This window comes from Hemiscyllium ocellatum, chromosome 10 (assembly GCF_020745735.1).
Source record: "Hemiscyllium ocellatum isolate sHemOce1 chromosome 10, sHemOce1.pat.X.cur, whole genome shotgun sequence".
Classification (NCBI taxonomy): domain Eukaryota; kingdom Metazoa; phylum Chordata; class Chondrichthyes; order Orectolobiformes; family Hemiscylliidae; genus Hemiscyllium; species Hemiscyllium ocellatum.
The window spans coordinates 86,473,125-86,496,317 of record NC_083410.1 but is presented as its reverse complement, the minus strand read 5'-3'; the positions used below and the strand labels follow the sequence as shown (position 1 = coordinate 86,496,317).

Here is a 23,193-nt window from a genome sequence, read left to right as displayed (position 1 = left end):
ACAGCACAGGGCCGACAACCAGCAATATGATTTCCAGCGGGGCGAGAGGGAGGCCCCGCCCCTTCATCTACATACCTGGAACATAACGGTGCGACAGGAAATAGTTACCCCTCTTCCTGTGAGATATTAACGATTTTTCCCTATTGAACCTATTATGAATGAAGTTCTTTGTACTCTGGTATTGATGATACGTGTCAGTGTGGTCAGTCAGCATGATGCTACAGAGCTACAAGCGTAGTGGGTTGAGGGTAAGGTTAGCGAGTTGTTTAGTATACTCTGGTTTCTCTTCAGATCGTATAAATCTTTCGCCTTTTACTAAAGATTTCCGTGGAGAGGAACACTCAGAGTTTGAATCAATTTTTTGTGGCCCTGCTTTTGTAGGGCTGTTCAGTAGTTGCAAAGAAAGATATGAAGTGTTTGTTTTGTTTTGTGCTTTCTGTCTTTTGCGTTGTGTGGTTTTCTATATTTCGCTATGATTAGTGGGTAGTCTTGAGAATGGTTCCTACGGTTTGGGAGCTTCCTTCTCTTACCTCTTAAAACGGTGTCCTCGTGCTATTGGCCATACTTTGAGCTTTTTTTTTGGATTTTGTTTTATCAGCAATGAGGACTTTGTTGCTTTTGCCTAGCTCTTAATTTTATGGGTGTCTTCATTGCTACCTGTTTTGGCAAGGCTGCTTTTGTTGGCTGCAAACAGATCTGATAGAGTATTTCCATTCATTGTTATATAAATCCTGTGTATAAATCTCATTGTTGATCGGGAATGGTTCTTGCAATCTACTCCTCAGTGCTGGTCTATTAGGTCTCAGAAAAGATGAGTGACAGAAGGAATATTGATGTGGATGTACCCGATGAAGAAGCAGCGCTCCGAAAGCTGGCACTTCCAAATAAACCCGTTGGACTATAACCCGGTGTCGTGTGAGTTTTAACCTAGAAAGAGGATTGTCTTCGGAATAGTGAATGTGGGAGGTCGAACAGTGTGATGCTGGAAAAGCACAGTCGGTCAGGCATCGTCCGAGGAGCAGGAGAGTCGACGGTTTGAGCCGAGGGGGTGGCCCGAGGGGGCTAGGAGATGAATGGCAGTTGGGGGGAGGGAAGGTAGCTGGGAAGGCGAGCTGGTAGTTGAAGTTGGGAGTGAAGTGATAGGTCAGAGAGCAGGGTGGAAGGGATAGGTGGGAAGGAAGATGGACAGGTAAGACAGCTCAAGAGGGCGGTGCTGGATTGGAAGGTTGGATCTGGGATAAGGTGGGAGGAGACGAAATGGGGAAACTGATGATATTCTGTGTGGTTAGACCGTCCCAAGGTGGAACATGAGACGTTCTTCCTCCAGACATCGGGTGACTGGAGTTTGGCGGTGGAGGAGGCCCAGGACTTGCATGTCCTTGGCGGAGTGCCAGGGCCATTTAAAATGTTCAGGCTTAGGAGACGACCTGGGAGTGCAGTCTTGAACTGTCCTATCTGTCCACCTTCCTTCCCACCTATCCGCTCCACTCTCCTCTCCGACCTATCACCTTCAACCCCACTTTCATCTACTTATCACATTCCCAAATACTTCCCGGCCCCACCCCTCCACCTTTTATTTCTCAGCTGCCTTGGAACACCCCGTCATTCCTGATGAAGAGCTTATGCTCGAAGCCTCGACTCTCCTGCTCCTCAGTTTCTGCATGACCGGCTGCGCTTGTCCGTCACCACACCCTTCGACTTCGATCTCCAGCAGCTGCAGTCCTTGCTCTCTCCTGACTGAGGAATGTGCTTGGTGTTGTTGATCCTCAATTTCGAGGCTCACTCTGGGAAACTGCTGGCAAATGCAAACTTGTGCACCGCGGTGATTGAAAGCGAATTGTATTCGGCTCTGTGAGGCTTGATTGGCCAGGATCTGCTGGAGGTGTACCACAGTATGCGGAAAGCTATCCCCAAACTCAACTATGAGCGGAAGTGGTTGGGTGAGGAAATTAGACATTGGCAATCACTTTCACTGCTGAATGCGGATGACAAGGTCAAAGGTCTTCGCCAACCGGGTCAGGTCTGATCTGGGATTGGTGAATCGCCCCAACCAGACCTGTGCTGTACCACGGAGGATGATCTCTGAGAGCCTCACACTCCTCAGGGGAATGATCAGCTGGGTGCAAGTCAGGAGCTGAATACCTGCCTCATCAGCCTCGACCAGGGGAACCCCTTTGCCAGGATATCACGCACGGAGTCGTGGGACGTGCTCTCCCAAATGGACTTTGCTGGGAAGTCACAGCTGGATCCGACAGCTCTAGACCAGCAGTGTTAGTGCAGTCTCAATCTCAGAGTGGGAATCAGAAAGTTTCCCGATCAGTTCCGGAGGCTGATCCCATAAATTCATTACCCTCACCTAGTTTGAAAGTTGTCGTTGCTCTCCAATTCCGAGGTTTTGACCTTCTACTCCTGGACTCTTCTGCAAGGGGAAACAATCTCTTTCCTTTCACCTGCTCAAATACGCTAAGGATCTTGAATGTTTTACCGAGGTTGCTTCTCATTCATCTAAACCGGGTGCTCCGGTTTCCCCCCACAGTCCAAAGATGTGCGGGTCAGGTGAATTGGCCATGCTAAATTGCCCGTAGTGTTAGGTAAGGGGTAAATATAGGGGTATGGGTGGGTTGCGCTTCGGCGGGTCGGTGTGGACTTGTTGGGCCGAAGGGCCTGTTTCCACACTGTAAGTAATCTAATGTAAATTACAATGAGTACAAAATCAAACTAGTCCACGTCTGCACGTAAGGCAGTCCTTTCAAACAGGCTATCAACCTCGTGTGCCTTCTGTTGGCTACTTCACGTGTCAATATCCTTAAATCAGTGTCCCAAATGTGTTCACAGTATTCCAGCTGAGGTCCAACAAGTGCATTGTATAGTTTTAGCAAAACTTCCCTACTTTTATACTTGACGTCCTTTGAAATAAGAGTAAATATTCAATTTGCCTTCCCGATTACTTGCTGAAATTGAATACCTGTACTAGATTTTTGGAATTCTTGCGAGAGGGTTCTCAATTCCCACTATATTGTCGATTTCCACAGTCTTTCTCCTTTGAAATAGTATTCAGCTCCTCTATTCTACCTCCTAAATGCTCAAGCCAGGTCTGGGCTGCCCCAGGACTAGGCCATGCAGTCGGTACAGCCTGTTTCAACACCGAGCACCTGAAAAGCCTGTCTGTCTCACATGACTCAAGTTGTGTGAATGGGCTTGGTGGGCAGTTCCCTCAGCTGCAAATGTGTTGCTGGTCAAAGCACAGCAGGTTAGGCAGCATCTCAGGAATAGAGAATTCGACGTTTCGAGCATAAGCCCTTCATCAGGAATACTATTCCTGATGAAGGGCTTATGCTCGAAACGTCGAATTCTCTATTCCTGAGATGCTGCCTAACCTGCTGTGCTTTGACCAGCAACACATTTGCAGCTGTGATCTCCAGCATCTGCAGACCTCATTTTTTACGGGCAGTTCCCTCACACTTGGAATGTTTTGTAGTTAAATGCTACCTTTGATTTCATCTGAACGGTTTTTGGTGTGGGCTAATTCAAAACTCGGAATCTGAAAATTTTAAAAGCATGGAATTCCTGAGGGGCATCAGCACCCCCGGCCGCTTTAAATTTCGTTCGGCCTCCCAACTTTAAAAAAAACTTGAGGAGGACAAAGAGTGAGAGAGGCGGTGCTCGTCTCGCCATCCAAAGCATAAACAGCACAGGGCCGACAACCAGCAATATGATTTCCAGCGGGGCGAGAGGGAGGCCCCGCCCCTTCATCTACATACCTGGAACATAACGGTGCGACAGGAAATAGTTACCCCTCTTCCTGTGAGATATTAACGATTTTTCCCTATTGAACCTATTATGAATGAAGTTCTTTGTACTCTGGTATTGATGATACGTGTCAGTGTGGTCAGTCAGCATGATGCTACAGAGCTACAAGCGTAGTGGGTTGAGGGTAAGGTTAGCGAGTTGTTTAGTATACTCTGGTTTCTCTTCAGATCGTATAAATCTTTCGCCTTTTACTAAAGATTTCCGTGGAGAGGAACACTCAGAGTTTGAATCAATTTTTTGTGGCCCTGCTTTTGTAGGGCTGTTCAGTAGTTGCAAAGAAAGATATGAAGTGTTTGTTTTGTTTTGTGCTTTCTGTCTTTTGCGTTGTGTGGTTTTCTATATTTCGCTATGATTAGTGGGTAGTCTTGAGAATGGTTCCTACGGTTTGGGAGCTTCCTTCTCTTACCTCTTAAAACGGTGTCCTCGTGCTATTGGCCATACTTTGAGCTTTTTTTTTGGATTTTGTTTTATCAGCAATGAGGACTTTGTTGCTTTTGCCTAGCTCTTAATTTTATGGGTGTCTTCATTGCTACCTGTTTTGGCAAGGCTGCTTTTGTTGGCTGCAAACAGATCTGATAGAGTATTTCCATTCATTGTTATATAAATCCTGTGTATAAATCTCATTGTTGATCGGGAATGGTTCTTGCAATCTACTCCTCAGTGCTGGTCTATTAGGTCTCAGAAAAGATGAGTGACAGAAGGAATATTGATGTGGATGTACCCGATGAAGAAGCAGCGCTCCGAAAGCTGGTACTTCCAAATAAACCCGTTGGACTATAACCCGGTGTCGTGTGAGTTTTAACCTAGAAAGAGGATTGTCTTCGGAATAGTGAATGTGGGAGGTCGAACAGTGTGATGCTGGAAAAGCACAGTCGGTCAGGCATCGTCCGAGGAGCAGGAGAGTCGACGGTTTGAGCCGAGGGGGTGGCCCGAGGGGGCTAGGAGATGAATGGCAGTTGGGGGGAGGGAAGGTAGCTGGGAAGGCGAGCTGGTAGTTGAAGTTGGGAGTGAAGTGATAGGTCAGAGAGCAGGGTGGAAGGGATAGGTGGGAAGGAAGATGGACAGGTAAGACAGCTCAAGAGGGCGGTGCTGGATTGGAAGGTTGGATCTGGGATAAGGTGGGAGGAGACGAAATGGGGAAACTGATGATATTCTGTGTGGTTAGACCGTCCCAAGGTGGAACATGAGACGTTCTTCCTCCAGACATCGGGTGACTGGAGTTTGGCGGTGGAGGAGGCCCAGGACTTGCATGTCCTTGGCGGAGTGCCAGGGCCATTTAAAATGTTCAGGCTTAGGAGACGACCTGGGAGTGCAGTCTTGAACTGTCCTATCTGTCCACCTTCCTTCCCACCTATCCGCTCCACTCTCCTCTCCGACCTATCACCTTCAACCCCACTTTCATCTACTTATCACATTCCCAAATACTTCCCGGCCCCACCCCTCCACCTTTTATTTCTCAGCTGCCTTGGAACACCCCGTCATTCCTGATGAAGAGCTTATGCTCGAAGCCTCGACTCTCCTGCTCCTCAGTTTCTGCATGACCGGCTGCGCTTGTCCGTCACCACACCCTTCGACTTCGATCTCCAGCAGCTGCAGTCCTTGCTCTCTCCTGACTGAGGAATGTGCTTGGTGTTGTTGATCCTCAATTTCGAGGCTCACTCTGGGAAACTGCTGGCAAATGCAAACTTGTGCACCGCGGTGATTGAAAGCGAATTGTATTCGGCTCTGTGAGGCTTGATTGGCCAGGATCTGCTGGAGGTGTACCACAGTATGCGGAAAGCTATCCCCAAACTCAACTATGAGCGGAAGTGGTTGGGTGAGGAAATTAGACATTGGCAATCACTTTCACTGCTGAATGCGGATGACAAGGTCAAAGGTCTTCGCCAACCGGGTCAGGTCTGATCTGGGATTGGTGAATCGCCCCAACCAGACCTGTGCTGTACCACGGAGGATGATCTCTGAGAGCCTCACACTCCTCAGGGGAATGATCAGCTGGGTGCAAGTCAGGAGCTGAATACCTGCCTCATCAGCCTCGACCAGGGGAACCCCTTTGCCAGGATATCACGCACGGAGTCGTGGGACGTGCTCTCCCAAATGGACTTTGCTGGGAAGTCACAGCTGGATCCGACAGCTCTAGACCAGCAGTGTTAGTGCAGTCTCAATCTCAGAGTGGGAATCAGAAAGTTTCCCGATCAGTTCCGGAGGCTGATCCCATAAATTCATTACCCTCACCTAGTTTGAAAGTTGTCGTTGCTCTCCAATTCCGAGGTTTTGACCTTCTACTCCTGGACTCTTCTGCAAGGGGAAACAATCTCTTTCCTTTCACCTGCTCAAATACGCTAAGGATCTTGAATGTTTTACCGAGGTTGCTTCTCATTCATCTAAACCGGGTGCTCCGGTTTCCCCCCACAGTCCAAAGATGTGCGGGTCAGGTGAATTGGCCATGCTAAATTGCCCGTAGTGTTAGGTAAGGGGTAAATATAGGGGTATGGGTGGGTTGCGCTTCGGCGGGTCGGTGTGGACTTGTTGGGCCGAAGGGCCTGTTTCCACACTGTAAGTAATCTAATGTAAATTACAATGAGTACAAAATCAAACTAGTCCACGTCTGCACGTAAGGCAGTCCTTTCAAACAGGCTATCAACCTCGTGTGCCTTCTGTTGGCTACTTCACGTGTCAATATCCTTAAATCAGTGTCCCAAATGTGTTCACAGTATTCCAGCTGAGGTCCAACAAGTGCATTGTATAGTTTTAGCAAAACTTCCCTACTTTTATACTTGACGTCCTTTGAAATAAGAGTAAATATTCAATTTGCCTTCCCGATTACTTGCTGAAATTGAATACCTGTACTAGATTTTTGGAATTCTTGCGAGAGGGTTCTCAATTCCCACTATATTGTCGATTTCCACAGTCTTTCTCCTTTGAAATAGTATTCAGCTCCTCTATTCTACCTCCTAAATGCTCAAGCCAGGTCTGGGCTGCCCCAGGACTAGGCCATGCAGTCGGTACAGCCTGTTTCAACACCGAGCACCTGAAAAGCCTGTCTGTCTCACATGACTCAAGTTGTGTGAATGGGCTTGGTGGGCAGTTCCCTCAGCTGCAAATGTGTTGCTGGTCAAAGCACAGCAGGTTAGGCAGCATCTCAGGAATAGAGAATTCGACGTTTCGAGCATAAGCCCTTCATCAGGAATACTATTCCTGATGAAGGGCTTATGCTCGAAACGTCGAATTCTCTATTCCTGAGATGCTGCCTAACCTGCTGTGCTTTGACCAGCAACACATTTGCAGCTGTGATCTCCAGCATCTGCAGACCTCATTTTTTACGGGCAGTTCCCTCACACTTGGAATGTTTTGTAGTTAAATGCTACCTTTGATTTCATCTGAACGGTTTTTGGTGTGGGCTAATTCAAAACTCGGAATCTGAAAATTTTAAAAGCATGGAATTCCTGAGGGGCATCAGCACCCCCGGCCGCTTTAAATTTCGTTCGGCCTCCCAACTTTAAAAAAAACTTGAGGAGGACAAAGAGTGAGAGAGGCGGTGCTCGTCTCGCCATCCAAAGCATAAACAGCACAGGGCCGACAACCAGCAATATGATTTCCAGCGGGGCGAGAGGGAGGCCCCGCCCCTTCATCTACATACCTGGAACATAACGGTGCGACAGGAAATAGTTACCCCTCTTCCTGTGAGATATTAACGATTTTTCCCTATTGAACCTATTATGAATGAAGTTCTTTGTACTCTGGTATTGATGATACGTGTCAGTGTGGTCAGTCAGCATGATGCTACAGAGCTACAAGCGTAGTGGGTTGAGGGTAAGGTTAGCGAGTTGTTTAGTATACTCTGGTTTCTCTTCAGATCGTATAAATCTTTCGCCTTTTACTAAAGATTTCCGTGGAGAGGAACACTCAGAGTTTGAATCAATTTTTTGTGGCCCTGCTTTTGTAGGGCTGTTCAGTAGTTGCAAAGAAAGATATGAAGTGTTTGTTTTGTTTTGTGCTTTCTGTCTTTTGCGTTGTGTGGTTTTCTATATTTCGCTATGATTAGTGGGTAGTCTTGAGAATGGTTCCTACGGTTTGGGAGCTTCCTTCTCTTACCTCTTAAAACGGTGTCCTCGTGCTATTGGCCATACTTTGAGCTTTTTTTTTGGATTTTGTTTTATCAGCAATGAGGACTTTGTTGCTTTTGCCTAGCTCTTAATTTTATGGGTGTCTTCATTGCTACCTGTTTTGGCAAGGCTGCTTTTGTTGGCTGCAAACAGATCTGATAGAGTATTTCCATTCATTGTTATATAAATCCTGTGTATAAATCTCATTGTTGATCGGGAATGGTTCTTGCAATCTACTCCTCAGTGCTGGTCTATTAGGTCTCAGAAAAGATGAGTGACAGAAGGAATATTGATGTGGATGTACCCGATGAAGAAGCAGCGCTCCGAAAGCTGGTACTTCCAAATAAACCCGTTGGACTATAACCCGGTGTCGTGTGAGTTTTAACCTAGAAAGAGGATTGTCTTCGGAATAGTGAATGTGGGAGGTCGAACAGTGTGATGCTGGAAAAGCACAGTCGGTCAGGCATCGTCCGAGGAGCAGGAGAGTCGACGGTTTGAGCCGAGGGGGTGGCCCGAGGGGGCTAGGAGATGAATGGCAGTTGGGGGGAGGGAAGGTAGCTGGGAAGGCGAGCTGGTAGTTGAAGTTGGGAGTGAAGTGATAGGTCAGAGAGCAGGGTGGAAGGGATAGGTGGGAAGGAAGATGGACAGGTAAGACAGCTCAAGAGGGCGGTGCTGGATTGGAAGGTTGGATCTGGGATAAGGTGGGAGGAGACGAAATGGGGAAACTGATGATATTCTGTGTGGTTAGACCGTCCCAAGGTGGAACATGAGACGTTCTTCCTCCAGACATCGGGTGACTGGAGTTTGGCGGTGGAGGAGGCCCAGGACTTGCATGTCCTTGGCGGAGTGCCAGGGCCATTTAAAATGTTCAGGCTTAGGAGACGACCTGGGAGTGCAGTCTTGAACTGTCCTATCTGTCCACCTTCCTTCCCACCTATCCGCTCCACTCTCCTCTCCGACCTATCACCTTCAACCCCACTTTCATCTACTTATCACATTCCCAAATACTTCCCGGCCCCACCCCTCCACCTTTTATTTCTCAGCTGCCTTGGAACACCCCGTCATTCCTGATGAAGAGCTTATGCTCGAAGCCTCGACTCTCCTGCTCCTCAGTTTCTGCATGACCGGCTGCGCTTGTCCGTCACCACACCCTTCGACTTCGATCTCCAGCAGCTGCAGTCCTTGCTCTCTCCTGACTGAGGAATGTGCTTGGTGTTGTTGATCCTCAATTTCGAGGCTCACTCTGGGAAACTGCTGGCAAATGCAAACTTGTGCACCGCGGTGATTGAAAGCGAATTGTATTCGGCTCTGTGAGGCTTGATTGGCCAGGATCTGCTGGAGGTGTACCACAGTATGCGGAAAGCTATCCCCAAACTCAACTATGAGCGGAAGTGGTTGGGTGAGGAAATTAGACATTGGCAATCACTTTCACTGCTGAATGCGGATGACAAGGTCAAAGGTCTTCGCCAACCGGGTCAGGTCTGATCTGGGATTGGTGAATCGCCCCAACCAGACCTGTGCTGTACCACGGAGGATGATCTCTGAGAGCCTCACACTCCTCAGGGGAATGATCAGCTGGGTGCAAGTCAGGAGCTGAATACCTGCCTCATCAGCCTCGACCAGGGGAACCCCTTTGCCAGGATATCACGCACGGAGTCGTGGGACGTGCTCTCCCAAATGGACTTTGCTGGGAAGTCACAGCTGGATCCGACAGCTCTAGACCAGCAGTGTTAGTGCAGTCTCAATCTCAGAGTGGGAATCAGAAAGTTTCCCGATCAGTTCCGGAGGCTGATCCCATAAATTCATTACCCTCACCTAGTTTGAAAGTTGTCGTTGCTCTCCAATTCCGAGGTTTTGACCTTCTACTCCTGGACTCTTCTGCAAGGGGAAACAATCTCTTTCCTTTCACCTGCTCAAATACGCTAAGGATCTTGAATGTTTTACCGAGGTTGCTTCTCATTCATCTAAACCGGGTGCTCCGGTTTCCCCCCACAGTCCAAAGATGTGCGGGTCAGGTGAATTGGCCATGCTAAATTGCCCGTAGTGTTAGGTAAGGGGTAAATATAGGGGTATGGGTGGGTTGCGCTTCGGCGGGTCGGTGTGGACTTGTTGGGCCGAAGGGCCTGTTTCCACACTGTAAGTAATCTAATGTAAATTACAATGAGTACAAAATCAAACTAGTCCACGTCTGCACGTAAGGCAGTCCTTTCAAACAGGCTATCAACCTCGTGTGCCTTCTGTTGGCTACTTCACGTGTCAATATCCTTAAATCAGTGTCCCAAATGTGTTCACAGTATTCCAGCTGAGGTCCAACAAGTGCATTGTATAGTTTTAGCAAAACTTCCCTACTTTTATACTTGACGTCCTTTGAAATAAGAGTAAATATTCAATTTGCCTTCCCGATTACTTGCTGAAATTGAATACCTGTACTAGATTTTTGGAATTCTTGCGAGAGGGTTCTCAATTCCCACTATATTGTCGATTTCCACAGTCTTTCTCCTTTGAAATAGTATTCAGCTCCTCTATTCTACCTCCTAAATGCTCAAGCCAGGTCTGGGCTGCCCCAGGACTAGGCCATGCAGTCGGTACAGCCTGTTTCAACACCGAGCACCTGAAAAGCCTGTCTGTCTCACATGACTCAAGTTGTGTGAATGGGCTTGGTGGGCAGTTCCCTCACACTTGGAATGTTTTGTAGTTAAATGCTACCTTTGATTTCATCTGAACGGTTTTTGGTGTGGGCTAATTCAAAACTCGGAATCTGAAAATTTTAAAAGCATGGAATTCCTGAGGGGCATCAGCACCCCCGGCCGCTTTAAATTTCGTTCGGCCTCCCAACTTTAAAAAAAACTTGAGGAGGACAAAGAGTGAGAGAGGCGGTGCTCGTCTCGCCATCCAAAGCATAAACAGCACAGGACCGACAACCAGCAATATGATTTCCAGCGGGGCGAGAGGGAGGCCCCGCCCCTTCATCTACATACCTGGAACATAACGGTGCGACAGGAAATAGTTACCCCTCTTCCTGTGAGATATTAACGATTTTTCCCTATTGAACCTATTATGAATGAAGTTCTTTGTACTCTGGTATTGATGATACGTGTCAGTGTGGTCAGTCAGCATGATGCTACAGAGCTACAAGCGTAGTGGGTTGAGGGTAAGGTTAGCGAGTTGTTTAGTATACTCTGGTTTCTCTTCAGATCGTATAAATCTTTCGCCTTTTACTAAAGATTTCCGTGGAGAGGAACACTCAGAGTTTGAATCAATTTTTTGTGGCCCTGCTTTTGTAGGGCTGTTCAGTAGTTGCAAAGAAAGATATGAAGTGTTTGTTTTGTTTTGTGCTTTCTGTCTTTTGCGTTGTGTGGTTTTCTATATTTCGCTATGATTAGTGGGTAGTCTTGAGAATGGTTCCTACGGTTTGGGAGCTTCCTTCTCTTACCTCTTAAAACGGTGTCCTCGTGCTATTGGCCATACTTTGAGCTTTTTTTTTGGATTTTGTTTTATCAGCAATGAGGACTTTGTTGCTTTTGCCTAGCTCTTAATTTTATGGGTGTCTTCATTGCTACCTGTTTTGGCAAGGCTGCTTTTGTTGGCTGCAAACAGATCTGATAGAGTATTTCCATTCATTGTTATATAAATCCTGTGTATAAATCTCATTGTTGATCGGGAATGGTTCTTGCAATCTACTCCTCAGTGCTGGTCTATTAGGTCTCAGAAAAGATGAGTGACAGAAGGAATATTGATGTGGATGTACCCGATGAAGAAGCAGCGCTCCGAAAGCTGGCACTTCCAAATAAACCCGTTGGACTATAACCCGGTGTCGTGTGAGTTTTAACCTAGAAAGAGGATTGTCTTCGGAATAGTGAATGTGGGAGGTCGAACAGTGTGATGCTGGAAAAGCACAGTCGGTCAGGCATCGTCCGAGGAGCAGGAGAGTCGACGGTTTGAGCCGAGGGGGTGGCCCGAGGGGGCTAGGAGATGAATGGCAGTTGGGGGGAGGGAAGGTAGCTGGGAAGGCGAGCTGGTAGTTGAAGTTGGGAGTGAAGTGATAGGTCAGAGAGCAGGGTGGAAGGGATAGGTGGGAAGGAAGATGGACAGGTAAGACAGCTCAAGAGGGCGGTGCTGGATTGGAAGGTTGGATCTGGGATAAGGTGGGAGGAGACGAAATGGGGAAACTGATGATATTCTGTGTGGTTAGACCGTCCCAAGGTGGAACATGAGACGTTCTTCCTCCAGACATCGGGTGACTGGAGTTTGGCGGTGGAGGAGGCCCAGGACTTGCATGTCCTTGGCGGAGTGCCAGGGCCATTTAAAATGTTCAGGCTTAGGAGACGACCTGGGAGTGCAGTCTTGAACTGTCCTATCTGTCCACCTTCCTTCCCACCTATCCGCTCCACTCTCCTCTCCGACCTATCACCTTCAACCCCACTTTCATCTACTTATCACATTCCCAAATACTTCCCGGCCCCACCCCTCCACCTTTTATTTCTCAGCTGCCTTGGAACACCCCGTCATTCCTGATGAAGAGCTTATGCTCGAAGCCTCGACTCTCCTGCTCCTCAGTTTCTGCATGACCGGCTGCGCTTGTCCGTCACCACACCCTTCGACTTCGATCTCCAGCAGCTGCAGTCCTTGCTCTCTCCTGACTGAGGAATGTGCTTGGTGTTGTTGATCCTCAATTTCGAGGCTCACTCTGGGAAACTGCTGGCAAATGCAAACTTGTGCACCGCGGTGATTGAAAGCGAATTGTATTCGGCTCTGTGAGGCTTGATTGGCCAGGATCTGCTGGAGGTGTACCACAGTATGCGGAAAGCTATCCCCAAACTCAACTATGAGCGGAAGTGGTTGGGTGAGGAAATTAGACATTGGCAATCACTTTCACTGCTGAATGCGGATGACAAGGTCAAAGGTCTTCGCCAACCGGGTCAGGTCTGATCTGGGATTGGTGAATCGCCCCAACCAGACCTGTGCTGTACCACGGAGGATGATCTCTGAGAGCCTCACACTCCTCAGGGGAATGATCAGCTGGGTGCAAGTCAGGAGCTGAATACCTGCCTCATCAGCCTCGACCAGGGGAACCCCTTTGCCAGGATATCACGCACGGAGTCGTGGGACGTGCTCTCCCAAATGGACTTTGCTGGGAAGTCACAGCTGGATCCGACAGCTCTAGACCAGCAGTGTTAGTGCAGTCTCAATCTCAGAGTGGGAATCAGAAAGTTTCCCGATCAGTTCCGGAGGCTGATCCCATAAATTCATTACCCTCACCTAGTTTGAAAGTTGTCGTTGCTCTCCAATTCCGAGGTTTTGACCTTCTACTCCTGGACTCTTCTGCAAGGGGAAACAATCTCTTTCCTTTCACCTGCTCAAATACGCTAAGGATCTTGAATGTTTTACCGAGGTTGCTTCTCATTCATCTAAACCGGGTGCTCCGGTTTCCCCCCACAGTCCAAAGATGTGCGGGTCAGGTGAATTGGCCATGCTAAATTGCCCGTAGTGTTAGGTAAGGGGTAAATATAGGGGTATGGGTGGGTTGCGCTTCGGCGGGTCGGTGTGGACTTGTTGGGCCGAAGGGCCTGTTTCCACACTGTAAGTAATCTAATGTAAATTACAATGAGTACAAAATCAAACTAGTCCACGTCTGCACGTAAGGCAGTCCTTTCAAACAGGCTATCAACCTCGTGTGCCTTCTGTTGGCTACTTCACGTGTCAATATCCTTAAATCAGTGTCCCAAATGTGTTCACAGTATTCCAGCTGAGGTCCAACAAGTGCATTGTATAGTTTTAGCAAAACTTCCCTACTTTTATACTTGACGTCCTTTGAAATAAGAGTAAATATTCAATTTGCCTTCCCGATTACTTGCTGAAATTGAATACCTGTACTAGATTTTTGGAATTCTTGCGAGAGGGTTCTCAATTCCCACTATATTGTCGATTTCCACAGTCTTTCTCCTTTGAAATAGTATTCAGCTCCTCTATTCTACCTCCTAAATGCTCAAGCCAGGTCTGGGCTGCCCCAGGACTAGGCCATGCAGTCGGTACAGCCTGTTTCAACACCGAGCACCTGAAAAGCCTGTCTGTCTCACATGACTCAAGTTGTGTGAATGGGCTTGGTGGGCAGTTCCCTCACACTTGGAATGTTTTGTAGTTAAATGCTACCTTTGATTTCATCTGAACGGTTTTTGGTGTGGGCTAATTCAAAACTCGGAATCTGAAAATTTTAAAAGCATGGAATTCCTGAGGGGCATCAGCACCCCCGGCCGCTTTAAATTTCGTTCGGCCTCCCAACTTTAAAAAAAACTTGAGGAGGACAAAGAGTGAGAGAGGCGGTGCTCGTCTCGCCATCCAAAGCATAAACAGCACAGGGCCGACAACCAGCAATATGATTTCCAGCGGGGCGAGAGGGAGGCCCCGCCCCTTCATCTACATACCTGGAACATAACGGTGCGACAGGAAATAGTTACCCCTCTTCCTGTGAGATATTAACGATTTTTCCCTATTGAACCTATTATGAATGAAGTTCTTTGTACTCTGGTATTGATGATACGTGTCAGTGTGGTCAGTCAGCATGATGCTACAGAGCTACAAGCGTAGTGGGTTGAGGGTAAGGTTAGCGAGTTGTTTAGTATACTCTGGTTTCTCTTCAGATCGTATAAATCTTTCGCCTTTTACTAAAGATTTCCGTGGAGAGGAACACTCAGAGTTTGAATCAATTTTTTGTGGCCCTGCTTTTGTAGGGCTGTTCAGTAGTTGCAAAGAAAGATATGAAGTGTTTGTTTTGTTTTGTGCTTTCTGTCTTTTGCGTTGTGTGGTTTTCTATATTTCGCTATGATTAGTGGGTAGTCTTGAGAATGGTTCCTACGGTTTGGGAGCTTCCTTCTCTTACCTCTTAAAACGGTGTCCTCGTGCTATTGGCCATACTTTGAGCTTTTTTTTTGGATTTTGTTTTATCAGCAATGAGGACTTTGTTGCTTTTGCCTAGCTCTTAATTTTATGGGTGTCTTCATTGCTACCTGTTTTGGCAAGGCTGCTTTTGTTGGCTGCAAACAGATCTGATAGAGTATTTCCATTCATTGTTATATAAATCCTGTGTATAAATCTCATTGTTGATCGGGAATGGTTCTTGCAATCTACTCCTCAGTGCTGGTCTATTAGGTCTCAGAAAAGATGAGTGACAGAAGGAATATTGATGTGGATGTACCCGATGAAGAAGCAGCGCTCCGAAAGCTGGCACTTCCAAATAAACCCGTTGGACTATAACCCGGTGTCGTGTGAGTTTTAACCTAGAAAGAGGATTGTCTTCGGAATAGTGAATGTGGGAGGTCGAACAGTGTGATGCTGGAAAAGCACAGTCGGTCAGGCATCGTCCGAGGAGCAGGAGAGTCGACGGTTTGAGCCGAGGGGGTGGCCCGAGGGGGCTAGGAGATGAATGGCAGTTGGGGGGAGGGAAGGTAGCTGGGAAGGCGAGCTGGTAGTTGAAGTTGGGAGTGAAGTGATAGGTCAGAGAGCAGGGTGGAAGGGATAGGTGGGAAGGAAGATGGACAGGTAAGACAGCTCAAGAGGGCGGTGCTGGATTGGAAGGTTGGATCTGGGATAAGGTGGGAGGAGACGAAATGGGGAAACTGATGATATTCTGTGTGGTTAGACCGTCCCAAGGTGGAACATGAGACGTTCTTCCTCCAGACATCGGGTGACTGGAGTTTGGCGGTGGAGGAGGCCCAGGACTTGCATGTCCTTGGCGGAGTGCCAGGGCCATTTAAAATGTTCAGGCTTAGGAGACGACCTGGGAGTGCAGTCTTGAACTGTCCTATCTGTCCACCTTCCTTCCCACCTATCCGCTCCACTCTCCTCTCCGACCTATCACCTTCAACCCCACTTTCATCTACTTATCACATTCCCAAATACTTCCCGGCCCCACCCCTCCACCTTTTATTTCTCAGCTGCCTTGGAACACCCCGTCATTCCTGATGAAGAGCTTATGCTCGAAGCCTCGACTCTCCTGCTCCTCAGTTTCTGCATGACCGGCTGCGCTTGTCCGTCACCACACCCTTCGACTTCGATCTCCAGCAGCTGCAGTCCTTGCTCTCTCCTGACTGAGGAATGTGCTTGGTGTTGTTGATCCTCAATTTCGAGGCTCACTCTGGGAAACTGCTGGCAAATGCAAACTTGTGCACCGCGGTGATTGAAAGCGAATTGTATTCGGCTCTGTGAGGCTTGATTGGCCAGGATCTGCTGGAGGTGTACCACAGTATGCGGAAAGCTATCCCCAAACTCAACTATGAGCGGAAGTGGTTGGGTGAGGAAATTAGACATTGGCAATCACTTTCACTGCTGAATGCGGATGACAAGGTCAAAGGTCTTCGCCAACCGGGTCAGGTCTGATCTGGGATTGGTGAATCGCCCCAACCAGACCTGTGCTGTACCACGGAGGATGATCTCTGAGAGCCTCACACTCCTCAGGGGAATGATCAGCTGGGTGCAAGTCAGGAGCTGAATACCTGCCTCATCAGCCTCGACCAGGGGAACCCCTTTGCCAGGATATCACGCACGGAGTCGTGGGACGTGCTCTCCCAAATGGACTTTGCTGGGAAGTCACAGCTGGATCCGACAGCTCTAGACCAGCAGTGTTAGTGCAGTCTCAATCTCAGAGTGGGAATCAGAAAGTTTCCCGATCAGTTCCGGAGGCTGATCCCATAAATTCATTACCCTCACCTAGTTTGAAAGTTGTCGTTGCTCTCCAATTCCGAGGTTTTGACCTTCTACTCCTGGACTCTTCTGCAAGGGGAAACAATCTCTTTCCTTTCACCTGCTCAAATACGCTAAGGATCTTGAATGTTTTACCGAGGTTGCTTCTCATTCATCTAAACCGGGTGCTCCGGTTTCCCCCCACAGTCCAAAGATGTGCGGGTCAGGTGAATTGGCCATGCTAAATTGCCCGTAGTGTTAGGTAAGGGGTAAATATAGGGGTATGGGTGGGTTGCGCTTCGGCGGGTCGGTGTGGACTTGTTGGGCCGAAGGGCCTGTTTCCACACTGTAAGTAATCTAATGTAAATTACAATGAGTACAAAATCAAACTAGTCCACGTCTGCACGTAAGGCAGTCCTTTCAAACAGGCTATCAACCTCGTGTGCCTTCTGTTGGCTACTTCACGTGTCAATATCCTTAAATCAGTGTCCCAAATGTGTTCACAGTATTCCAGCTGAGGTCCAACAAGTGCATTGTATAGTTTTAGCAAAACTTCCCTACTTTTATACTTGACGTCCTTTGAAATAAGAGTAAATATTCAATTTGCCTTCCCGATTACTTGCTGAAATTGAATACCTGTACTAGATTTTTGGAATTCTTGCGAGAGGGTTCTCAATTCCCACTATATTGTCGATTTCCACAGTCTTTCTCCTTTGAAATAGTATTCAGCTCCTCTATTCTACCTCCTAAATGCTCAAGCCAGGTCTGGGCTGCCCCAGGAATAGGCCATGCAGTCGGTACAGCCTGTTTCAACACCGAGCACCTGAAAAGCCTGTCTGTCTCACATGACTCAAGTTGTGTGAATGGGCTTGGTGGGCAGTTCCCTCACACTTGGAATGTTTTGTAGTTAAATGCTACCTTTGATTTCATCTGAACGGTTTTTGGTGTGGGCTAATTCAAAACTCGGAATCTGAAAATTTTAAAAGCATGGAATTCCTGAGGGGCATCAGCACCCCCGGCCGCTTTAAATTTCGTTCGGCCTCCCAACTTTAAAAAAAACTTGAGGAGGACAAAGAGTGAGAGAGGCGGTGCTCGTCTCGCCATCCAAAGCATAAACAGCACAGGGCCGACAACCAGCAATATGATTTCCAGCGGGGCGAGAGGGAGGCCCCGCCCCTTCATCTACATACCTGGAACATAACGGTGCGACAGGAAATAGTTACCCCTCTTCCTGTGAGATATTAACGATTTTTCCCTATTGAACCTATTATGAATGAAGTTCTTTGTACTCTGGTATTGATGATACGTGTCAGTGTGGTCAGTCAGCATGATGCTACAGAGCTACAAGCGTAGTGGGTTGAGGGTAAGGTTAGCGAGTTGTTTAGTATACTCTGGTTTCTCTTCAGATCGTATAAATCTTTCGCCTTTTACTAAAGATTTCCGTGGAGAGGAACACTCAGAGTTTGAATCAATTTTTTGTGGCCCTGCTTTTGTAGGGCTGTTCAGTAGTTGCAAAGAAAGATATGAAGTGTTTGTTTTGTTTTGTGCTTTCTGTCTTTTGCGTTGTGTGGTTTTCTATATTTCGCTATGATTAGTGGGTAGTCTTGAGAATGGTTCCTACGGTTTGGGAGCTTCCTTCTCTTACCTCTTAAAACGGTGTCCTCGTGCTATTGGCCATACTTTGAGCTTTTTTTTTGGATTTTGTTTTATCAGCAATGAGGACTTTGTTGCTTTTGCCTAGCTCTTAATTTTATGGGTGTCTTCATTGCTACCTGTTTTGGCAAGGCTGCTTTTGTTGGCTGCAAACAGATCTGATAGAGTATTTCCATTCATTGTTATATAAATCCTGTGTATAAATCTCATTGTTGATCGGGAATGGTTCTTGCAATCTACTCCTCAGTGCTGGTCTATTAGGTCTCAGAAAAGATGAGTGACAGAAGGAATATTGATGTGGATGTACCCGATGAAGAAGCAGCGCTCCGAAAGCTGGCACTTCCAAATAAACCCGTTGGACTATAACCCGGTGTCGTGTGAGTTTTAACCTAGAAAGAGGATTGTCTTCGGAATAGTGAATGTGGGAGGTCGAACAGTGTGATGCTGGAAAAGCACAGTCGGTCAGGCATCGTCCGAGGAGCAGGAGAGTCGACGGTTTGAGCCGAGGGGGTGGCCCGAGGGGGCTAGGAGATGAATGGCAGTTGGGGGGAGGGAAGGTAGCTGGGAAGGCGAGCTGGTAGTTGAAGTTGGGAGTGAAGTGATAGGTCAGAGAGCAGGGTGGAAGGGATAGGTGGGAAGGAAGATGGACAGGTAAGACAGCTCAAGAGGGCGGTGCTGGATTGGAAGGTTGGATCTGGGATAAGGTGGGAGGAGACGAAATGGGGAAACTGATGATATTCTGTGTGGTTAGACCGTCCCAAGGTGGAACATGAGACGTTCTTCCTCCAGACATCGGGTGACTGGAGTTTGGCGGTGGAGGAGGCCCAGGACTTGCATGTCCTTGGCGGAGTGCCAGGGCCATTTAAAATGTTCAGGCTTAGGAGACGACCTGGGAGTGCAGTCTTGAACTGTCCTATCTGTCCACCTTCCTTCCCACCTATCCGCTCCACTCTCCTCTCCGACCTATCACCTTCAACCCCACTTTCATCTACTTATCACATTCCCAAATACTTCCCGGCCCCACCCCTCCACCTTTTATTTCTCAGCTGCCTTGGAACACCCCGTCATTCCTGATGAAGAGCTTATGCTCGAAGCCTCGACTCTCCTGCTCCTCAGTTTCTGCATGACCGGCTGCGCTTGTCCGTCACCACACCCTTCGACTTCGATCTCCAGCAGCTGCAGTCCTTGCTCTCTCCTGACTGAGGAATGTGCTTGGTGTTGTTGATCCTCAATTTCGAGGCTCACTCTGGGAAACTGCTGGCAAATGCAAACTTGTGCACCGCGGTGATTGAAAGCGAATTGTATTCGGCTCTGTGAGGCTTGATTGGCCAGGATCTGCTGGAGGTGTACCACAGTATGCGGAAAGCTATCCCCAAACTCAACTATGAGCGGAAGTGGTTGGGTGAGGAAATTAGACATTGGCAATCACTTTCACTGCTGAATGCGGATGACAAGGTCAAAGGTCTTCGCCAACCGGGTCAGGTCTGATCTGGGATTGGTGAATCGCCCCAACCAGACCTGTGCTGTACCACGGAGGATGATCTCTGAGAGCCTCACACTCCTCAGGGGAATGATCAGCTGGGTGCAAGTCAGGAGCTGAATACCTGCCTCATCAGCCTCGACCAGGGGAACCCCTTTGCCAGGATATCACGCACGGAGTCGTGGGACGTGCTCTCCCAAATGGACTTTGCTGGGAAGTCACAGCTGGATCCGACAGCTCTAGACCAGCAGTGTTAGTGCAGTCTCAATCTCAGAGTGGGAATCAGAAAGTTTCCCGATCAGTTCCGGAGGCTGATCCCATAAATTCATTACCCTCACCTAGTTTGAAAGTTGTCGTTGCTCTCCAATTCCGAGGTTTTGACCTTCTACTCCTGGACTCTTCTGCAAGGGGAAACAATCTCTTTCCTTTCACCTGCTCAAATACGCTAAGGATCTTGAATGTTTTACCGAGGTTGCTTCTCATTCATCTAAACCGGGTGCTCCGGTTTCCCCCCACAGTCCAAAGATGTGCGGGTCAGGTGAATTGGCCATGCTAAATTGCCCGTAGTGTTAGGTAAGGGGTAAATATAGGGGTATGGGTGGGTTGCGCTTCGGCGGGTCGGTGTGGACTTGTTGGGCCGAAGGGCCTGTTTCCACACTGTAAGTAATCTAATGTAAATTACAATGAGTACAAAATCAAACTAGTCCACGTCTGCACGTAAGGCAGTCCTTTCAAACAGGCTATCAACCTCGTGTGCCTTCTGTTGGCTACTTCACGTGTCAATATCCTTAAATCAGTGTCCCAAATGTGTTCACAGTATTCCAGCTGAGGTCCAACAAGTGCATTGTATAGTTTTAGCAAAACTTCCCTACTTTTATACTTGACGTCCTTTGAAATAAGAGTAAATATTCAATTTGCCTTCCCGATTACTTGCTGAAATTGAATACCTGTACTAGATTTTTGGAATTCTTGCGAGAGGGTTCTCAATTCCCACTATATTGTCGATTTCCACAGTCTTTCTCCTTTGAAATAGTATTCAGCTCCTCTATTCTACCTCCTAAATGCTCAAGCCAGGTCTGGGCTGCCCCAGGACTAGGCCATGCAGTCGGTACAGCCTGTTTCAACACCGAGCACCTGAAAAGCCTGTCTGTCTCACATGACTCAAGTTGTGTGAATGGGCTTGGTGGGCAGTTCCCTCACACTTGGAATGTTTTGTAGTTAAATGCTACCTTTGATTTCATCTGAACGGTTTTTGGTGTGGGCTAATTCAAAACTCGGAATCTGAAAATTTTAAAAGCATGGAATTCCTGAGGGGCATCAGCACCCCCGGCCGCTTTAAATTTCGTTCGGCCTCCCAACTTTAAAAAAAACTTGAGGAGGACAAAGAGTGAGAGAGGCGGTGCTCGTCTCGCCATCCAAAGCATAAACAGCACAGGGCCGACAACCAGCAATATGATTTCCAGCGGGGCGAGAGGGAGGCCCCGCCCCTTCATCTACATACCTGGAACATAACGGTGCGACAGGAAATAGTTACCCCTCTTCCTGTGAGATATTAACGATTTTTCCCTATTGAACCTATTATGAATGAAGTTCTTTGTACTCTGGTATTGATGATACGTGTCAGTGTGGTCAGTCAGCATGATGCTACAGAGCTACAAGCGTAGTGGGTTGAGGGTAAGGTTAGCGAGTTGTTTAGTATACTCTGGTTTCTCTTCAGATCGTATAAATCTTTCGCCTTTTACTAAAGATTTCCGTGGAGAGGAACACTCAGAGTTTGAATCAATTTTTTGTGGCCCTGCTTTTGTAGGGCTGTTCAGTAGTTGCAAAGAAAGATATGAAGTGTTTGTTTTGTTTTGTGCTTTCTGTCTTTTGCGTTGTGTGGTTTTCTATATTTCGCTATGATTAGTGGGTAGTCTTGAGAATGGTTCCTACGGTTTGGGAGCTTCCTTCTCTTACCTCTTAAAACGGTGTCCTCGTGCTATTGGCCATACTTTGAGCTTTTTTTTTGGATTTTGTTTTATCAGCAATGAGGACTTTGTTGCTTTTGCCTAGCTCTTAATTTTATGGGTGTCTTCATTGCTACCTGTTTTGGCAAGGCTGCTTTTGTTGGCTGCAAACAGATCTGATAGAGTATTTCCATTCATTGTTATATAAATCCTGTGTATAAATCTCATTGTTGATCGGGAATGGTTCTTGCAATCTACTCCTCAGTGCTGGTCTATTAGGTCTCAGAAAAGATGAGTGACAGAAGGAATATTGATGTGGATGTACCCGATGAAGAAGCAGCGCTCCGAAAGCTGGTACTTCCAAATAAACCCGTTGGACTATAACCCGGTGTCGTGTGAGTTTTAACCTAGAAAGAGGATTGTCTTCGGAATAGTGAATGTGGGAGGTCGAACAGTGTGATGCTGGAAAAGCACAGTCGGTCAGGCATCGTCCGAGGAGCAGGAGAGTCGACGGTTTGAGCCGAGGGGGTGGCCCGAGGGGGCTAGGAGATGAATGGCAGTTGGGGGGAGGGAAGGTAGCTGGGAAGGCGAGCTGGTAGTTGAAGTTGGGAGTGAAGTGATAGGTCAGAGAGCAGGGTGGAAGGGATAGGTGGGAAGGAAGATGGACAGGTAAGACAGCTCAAGAGGGCGGTGCTGGATTGGAAGGTTGGATCTGGGATAAGGTGGGAGGAGACGAAATGGGGAAACTGATGATATTCTGTGTGGTTAGACCGTCCCAAGGTGGAACATGAGACGTTCTTCCTCCAGACATCGGGTGACTGGAGTTTGGCGGTGGAGGAGGCCCAGGACTTGCATGTCCTTGGCGGAGTGCCAGGGCCATTTAAAATGTTCAGGCTTAGGAGACGACCTGGGAGTGCAGTCTTGAACTGTCCTATCTGTCCACCTTCCTTCCCACCTATCCGCTCCACTCTCCTCTCCGACCTATCACCTTCAACCCCACTTTCATCTACTTATCACATTCCCAAATACTTCCCGGCCCCACCCCTCCACCTTTTATTTCTCAGCTGCCTTGGAACACCCCGTCATTCCTGATGAAGAGCTTATGCTCGAAGCCTCGACTCTCCTGCTCCTCAGTTTCTGCATGACCGGCTGCGCTTGTCCGTCACCACACCCTTCGACTTCGATCTCCAGCAGCTGCAGTCCTTGCTCTCTCCTGACTGAGGAATGTGCTTGGTGTTGTTGATCCTCAATTTCGAGGCTCACTCTGGGAAACTGCTGGCAAATGCAAACTTGTGCACCGCGGTGATTGAAAGCGAATTGTATTCGGCTCTGTGAGGCTTGATTGGCCAGGATCTGCTGGAGGTGTACCACAGTATGCGGAAAGCTATCCCCAAACTCAACTATGAGCGGAAGTGGTTGGGTGAGGAAATTAGACATTGGCAATCACTTTCACTGCTGAATGCGGATGACAAGGTCAAAGGTCTTCGCCAACCGGGTCAGGTCTGATCTGGGATTGGTGAATCGC

The 23,193-nt window shown here is 47.9% G+C and overlaps 7 non-coding genes across 7 annotated transcripts; all 7 read left to right on the top strand.

Annotated features, from left to right (window-relative positions):
- Nucleotides 1–271: 271 nt before the first annotated feature.
- LOC132819937 (U5 spliceosomal RNA) lies at nucleotides 272–384 on the top strand. Its single transcript, XR_009645152.1, has one exon. It is a non-coding gene; the product is annotated as a U5 spliceosomal RNA (small nuclear RNA).
- A 3,573-nt stretch (nucleotides 385–3,957) lies between these two features.
- On the top strand, nucleotides 3,958–4,070 carry LOC132819936 (U5 spliceosomal RNA). The gene has a single exon (XR_009645151.1). It is a non-coding gene; the product is annotated as a U5 spliceosomal RNA (small nuclear RNA).
- Nucleotides 4,071–7,643: 3,573 nt separating this feature from the next.
- LOC132819935 (U5 spliceosomal RNA) lies at nucleotides 7,644–7,756 on the top strand. The gene has a single exon (XR_009645150.1). It is a non-coding gene; the product is annotated as a U5 spliceosomal RNA (small nuclear RNA).
- Nucleotides 7,757–11,087: 3,331 nt separating this feature from the next.
- On the top strand, nucleotides 11,088–11,200 carry LOC132819934 (U5 spliceosomal RNA). Its single transcript, XR_009645149.1, has one exon. It is a non-coding gene; the product is annotated as a U5 spliceosomal RNA (small nuclear RNA).
- A 3,331-nt stretch (nucleotides 11,201–14,531) lies between these two features.
- On the top strand, nucleotides 14,532–14,644 carry LOC132819933 (U5 spliceosomal RNA). Its single transcript, XR_009645148.1, has one exon. It is a non-coding gene; the product is annotated as a U5 spliceosomal RNA (small nuclear RNA).
- A 3,331-nt stretch (nucleotides 14,645–17,975) lies between these two features.
- LOC132819932 (U5 spliceosomal RNA) lies at nucleotides 17,976–18,088 on the top strand. Its single transcript, XR_009645147.1, has one exon. It is a non-coding gene; the product is annotated as a U5 spliceosomal RNA (small nuclear RNA).
- Nucleotides 18,089–21,419: 3,331 nt separating this feature from the next.
- Nucleotides 21,420–21,532, top strand: LOC132819931 (U5 spliceosomal RNA). The gene has a single exon (XR_009645146.1). It is a non-coding gene; the product is annotated as a U5 spliceosomal RNA (small nuclear RNA).
- The last annotated feature ends 1,661 nt before the right edge of the window (nucleotides 21,533–23,193 follow it).